Raw genomic sequence first — 5,801 nt, forward strand, 5'->3', positions numbered from 1 at the left:
CCTGATGTCAGTTTGTAGCGTTCCCTTGGGTCTATCAGGGCAGCACAAGTTTGAGGTGGGGAAAACTTCGGTGTGGGGTCCATCCTTTGATATATGGATTTTTGCAGTCAGGGACAGGGGCCCCTGGGCACATCCTTTTTCCATTTTCCCTGGGAAAGAAAACTCAGCAGTCCAGGTTCCTGATGTCAGTTTGTAGGGCTCCCTTGGGTCTATCAGGGCAGCACAAGTTTGAGGTGGGGACAACTTCGGTGTGGGGTCCATCCTTCGATATAAGGATTTTTTGCAGTCAGGGCCAGGGGCCCCTGGGCACATCCTTTTTCCATTTTCCCTGGGAAAGAAAACTCAGCAGTCCAGGTTCCTGATGTCAGTTTGTAGGGCTCCCTTGGGTCTATCAGGGCAGCACAAGTTTGAGGTGGGGACAACTTCGGTGTGGGGTCCATCCTTCAATATAAGGATTTTTTGCAGTCAGGGCCAGGGGCCCCTGGGCACATCCTTTTTCCATTTTCCCTGGGAAAGAAAACTCAGCAGTCCAGGTTCCTGATGTCAGTTTGTAGGGCTCCCTTGGGTCTATCAGGGCAGCACAAGTTTGAGGTGGGGACAACTTCGGTTTGGGGTCCATCCTTCGATATAAGGATTTTTTGCAGTCAGGGCCAGGGGCCCCTGGGCACATCCTTTTTCCATTTTCCCTGGGAAAGAAAACTCAGCAGTCCAGGTTCCTGATGTCAGTTTGTAGGGCTCCCTTGGGTCTATCAGGGCAGCACAAGTTTGAGGTGGGGACAACTTCGGTGTGGGGTCCATCCTTCGATATAAGGATTTTTTGCAGTCAGGGCCAGGGGCCCCTGGGCACAACCTTTTATCATTTTCCCTGGGAAAGAAAACTCAGCAGTCCAGGTTCCTGATGTCAGTTTGTAGGGCTCCCTTGGGTGTATCAGGGCAGCACAAGTTAGAGGTGGGGACATCTTCGGTGTGGTGTCCATCCTTCGATATAAGGATTCTTTTCAGAGAGGCTCCAGCCAAGGGCCAGGGGACCCTGGGCACATCCTTTTTCCATTTTCCCTGGGAAAGAAACTCAGCAGTCCAGGTTCCTGATGTCAGTTTGTAGGGCTCCCTTGGGTGTATCAGGGCAGCACAAGTTTGAGGTGGGGACAAATTCGGTGTGGGGTCCATCCTTCGATATAAGGATTTTTTGCTGTCAGGGCCAGGGGCCGAGTGCCAGGGGCCCCTGGGCACATCCTTTTTCCATTTTCCCTGGGAAAGAAAACTCAGCAGTCCAGGTTCCTGATGTCAGTTTGTAGGGCTCCCTTGGGTCTATCAGGGCAGCACAAGTTTGAGGTGGGGACAACTTCGGTCTGGGCTCCATCCTTCGATATAAGGATTTTTTGCAGTCAGGGCTAGGGGCCCCTGGGCACAACCTTTGGCCATTTTATCTGTGAAAGGAAACTCATCAGTCCAAGTTCCTGATGTCAGTTTGTAGGGCTCCCTTGGGTCTATCAGGGCAGCACAGTTTTAAGGTGGGGACAACTTGGGTGTGGGGTCCATCCTTCGATATAAGGATTTTTTGCAGTGAGGTTCCTGCCAAGTGCCAGGGGCCCCTGGGCACATCCTTTGGCCATTTTCCCTGGGAAAGAAAACTCAGCAGTCCAGGTTCCTGATGTCAGTTTGTAGGGCTCCCTTGGGTCTATCAGGGCAGCACAAGTTTGAGGTGGGGACAACTTCGGTGTGGGCTCCATCCTTCGATATAATGATTTTTTGCAGTCCAGGCCAGGGGCCCCTGGGCACATCCTTTTTCCATTTTCCCTGGGAAAGAAAACTCAGCAGTCCAGGTTCCTGATGTCAGTTTGTAGGGCTCCCTTGGGTCTATCAGGGCAGCACAAGTTTGAGGTGGGGACAACTTCGGTGTGGGGTCCATCCTTCGATATAAGGATTTTTTGCAGTCAGGGCCAGGGGCCCCCGGGCACATCCTTTTTCCATTTTCCCTGGGAAAGAAAACTCAGCAGTCCAGGTTCCTGATGTCAGTTTGTAGGGCTCCCTTGGGTCTATCAGGGCAGCACAAGTTTGAGGTGGGCACAACTTTCCTGTGGGCTCCATCCTTCGATATAATGATTTTTTGCAGTCCAGGCCAGGGGCCCCTGGGCACATCCTTTTTCCATTTTCCCTGGGAAAGAAAACTCAGCAGTCCAGGTTCCTGATGTCAGTTTGTAGGGCTCCCTTCGGTCTATCAGGGCAGCACAAGTTTGAGGTGGGGACAACTTCGGTGTGGGGTCCATCCTTCGATATAAGGATTTTTTGCTGTCAGGGCAAGGGCCCCCCGGGCACATCCTTTTTCCATTTTCCCTGGGAAAGAAAACTCAGCAGTCCAGGTTCCTGATGTCAGTTTGTAGGGCTCCCTTGGGTCTATCAGGGCAGCACAAGTTTGAGGTGGGGACAACTTCGGTGTGGGGTCCATCCTTCGATATAAGGATTTTTTGCAGTCAGGACCAGGGGCCCCTGGGCACATCCTTTTGCCATTTTCCCTGGGAAAGAAAACTCAGCAGTCCAGGTTCCTGATGTCAGTTTGTAGGGCTCCCTTGGGTCTATCAGGGCAGCACAAGTTTGAGGTGGGGACAACTTCGGTGTGGGGTCCATCCTTCGATATAAGGATTTTTTGCTGTCAGGGCCAGGGCCCCCCGGGCACATCCTTTTGCCATTTTCCCTGGGAAAGAAAACTCAGCAGTCCAGGTTCCTGATGTCAGTTTGTAGGGCTCCCTTGGGTCTATCAGGGCAGCACAGGTTTGAGGTGGGGACAACTTTGGTGTGGGGTCCATCCTTCGATATAAGGATTTTTTGCAGTCAGGGCCAGGGGCCCCCGGGCACATCCTTTTTCCATTTTCCCTGGGAAAGAAAACTCAGCAATCCAGGTTCCTGATGTCAGTTTGTAGGGCTCCCTTGGGTCTATCAGGGCAGCACAAGTTTGAGGTGGGGACAACTTCGGTCTGGGGTCCATCCTTCGATATAAGGATTTTTTGCAGTGAGGCCCCTGCCCAGGGCCAGGGGCCCCTGGGCACATCCTTTTTCCATTTTCCCTGGGAAAGAAAACTCAGCAGTCCAGGTTCCTGATGTCAGTTTGTAGGGCTCCCTTGGGTCTATCAGGGCAGCACAAGTTTGAGGTGGGGACAACTTCGGTGTGGGGTGCATCCTTCGATATAAGGATTTTTTGCAGTCAGGGCCAGGGGCCCCTGGGCACATCCTTTTTCCATTTTCCCTGGGAAAGAAAACTCAGCAGTCCAGGTTCCTGATGTCAGTTTGTAGGGCTCCCTTGGGTCTATCAGGGCAGCACAAGTTTGAGGTGGGGACAACTTCGGTGTGGGGTCCATCCTTCGATATAAGGATTTTTTGCAGTCAGGGCCAGGGGCCCCTGGGCACATCCTTTTTCCATTTTCCCTGGGAAAGAAAACTCAGCAGTCCAGGTTCCTGATGTCAGTTTGTAGGGCTCCCTTGGGTCTATCAGGGCAGCACAAGTTTGAGGTGGGGACAACTTCGGTGTGGGGTCCATCCTTCGATATAAGGATTTTTTGCAGTCAGGGCCAGGGGCCCCCGGGCACATCCTTTTTCCATTTTCCCTGGGAAAGAAAACTCAGCAGTCCAGGTTCCTGATGTCAGTTTGTAGGGCTCCCTTGGGTCTATCAGGGCAGCACAAGTTTGAGGTGGGGACAACTTCGGTGTGGGGTCCATCCTTCGATATAAGGATTTTTTGCAGTCAGGGCCAGGGGCCCCCGGGCACATCCTTTTTCCATTTTCCCTGGGAAAGAAAACTCAGCAGTCCAGGTTCCTGATGTCAGTTTGTAGGGCTCCCTTGGGTCTATCAGGGCAGCACAAGTTTGAGGTGGGGACAACTTCGGTGTGGGGTCCATCCTTCGATATAAGGATTTTTTGCAGTCAGGGCCAGGGGCCCCTGGGCCAGGGGCCCCTGGGCACATCCTTTTTCCATTTTCCCTGGGAAAGAAAAGTCAGCAGTCCAGGTTCCTGATGTCAGTTTGTAGGGCTCCCTTGGGTCTATCAGGGCAGCACAAGTTTGAGGTGGGGACAACTTCGGTGTGGGGTCCATCCTTCGATATAAGGATTCTTTGCAGTCAGGGCCAGGGGCCCCTGGGCACATAGTTTTCCATTTTCCCTGGGAAAGAAAACTCAGCAGTCCAGGTTCCTGATGTCAGTTTGTAGGGCTGCCTTGGGTCTATCAGGGCAGCACAAGTTTGAGGTGGGGACAAGTTCGGTGTGGGGTCCATCCTTCGATATAAGGATTTTTTGCAGTCAGGGCCAGGGGCCCCTGGGCACATCCTTTTTCCATTTTCCCTGGGAAAGAAAACTCAGCAGTCCAGGTTCCTGATGTCAGTTTGTAGGGCTCCCTTGGGTCTATCAGGGCAGCACAAGTTTGAGGTGGGGACAACTTCGGTGTGGGGTCCATCCTTCGATATAAGGATTTTTTGCAGTCAGGGCCAGGGGCCCCTGGGCACATCCTTTTTCCATTTTCCCTGGGAAAGAAAACTCAGCAGTCCAGGTTCCTGATGTCAGTTTGTAGGGCTCCCTTGGGTCTATCAGGGCAGCACAAGTTTGAGGTGGGGACAACTTTGGTGTGGGGTCCATCCTTCGATATAAGGATTCTTTGCAGTCAGGGCCAGGGGCCCCTGGGCACATCCTTTTTCCATTTTCCCTGGGAAAGAAAACTCAGCAGTCCAGGTTCCTGATGTCAGTTTGTAGGGCTCCCTTGGGTCTATCAGGGCAGCACAAGTTTGAGGAGGGGACAACTTCCGTCTGGGGTCCATCCTTCGATATAAGGATTTTTTGCAGTCAGGGCTAGGGGCCCCTGGGCAAACCTTTGGCCATTTTATCTGTGAAAGGAAACTCATCAGTCCAAGTTCCTGATGTCAGTTTGTAGGGCTCCCTTGGGTCTATCAGGGCAGCACAAGTTTGAGGTGGGGGCAATTTCGGTGTGGGGTCCATCCTTCGATATAAGGATTCTTTGCAGTGAGGCCCCAGCCCAGGGCCAGGGGCCCCTGGGCACATCCTTTTTCCATTTTCCCTGGGAAAGAAAACTCAGCAGTCCAGGTTCCTGATGTCAGTTTGTAGGGTTCCCTTGGGTCTATCAGGGCAGCACAAGTTTGAGGTGGGGACAACTTCGGTGTGGGGTCCATCCTTCGATATAAGGATTCTTTGCAGTGAGGACCCAGCCCATGTCCAGGGGCCCCTGGGCACATCCTTTTTCCATTTTCCCTGGGAAAGAAAACTCAGCAGTCCAGGTTCCTGATGTCAGTTTGTAGGGCTCCCTTGGGTCTATCAGGGCAGCACAAGTTTGAGGTGGGGACAACTTCGGTGTGGGGTCCATCCTTCGATATAAGGATTCTTTGCAGTGAGGCCCCAGCCCAGGGCCAGGGGCCCCTGGGCACATCCTTTTTCCATTTTCCCTGGGAAAGAAAACTCAGCAGTCCAGGTTCCTGATGTCAGTTTGTAGGGCTCCCTTGGGTCTATCAGGGCAGCACAAGTTTAAGGTGGGGACAACTTCGGTGTGAGGTCCATCCTTCGTTATAAGGATTCTTTGCAGTCAGGGCCAGGGGCCCCTGGGCACACCTTTTTTCCATTTTCCCTGGGAAAGAAAACTCAGCAGTCCAGGTTCCTGATGTCAGTTTGTAGGGCTCCCTTGGGTCTATCAGGGCAGCAAAAGTTTGAGGTGGGGACAACTTCGGTGTGGGGTCCATCCTTCGATATAAGAATTTTTGGCAGTCAGGTCCAGGGTTCCCTGGGCACATCCTTTTTCCATTTTCCCTGGG

This window comes from Lonchura striata, unplaced genomic scaffold (genome assembly GCF_046129695.1).
Source record: "Lonchura striata isolate bLonStr1 unplaced genomic scaffold, bLonStr1.mat Scaffold_116, whole genome shotgun sequence".
NCBI classification, from domain to species: domain Eukaryota; kingdom Metazoa; phylum Chordata; class Aves; order Passeriformes; family Estrildidae; genus Lonchura; species Lonchura striata.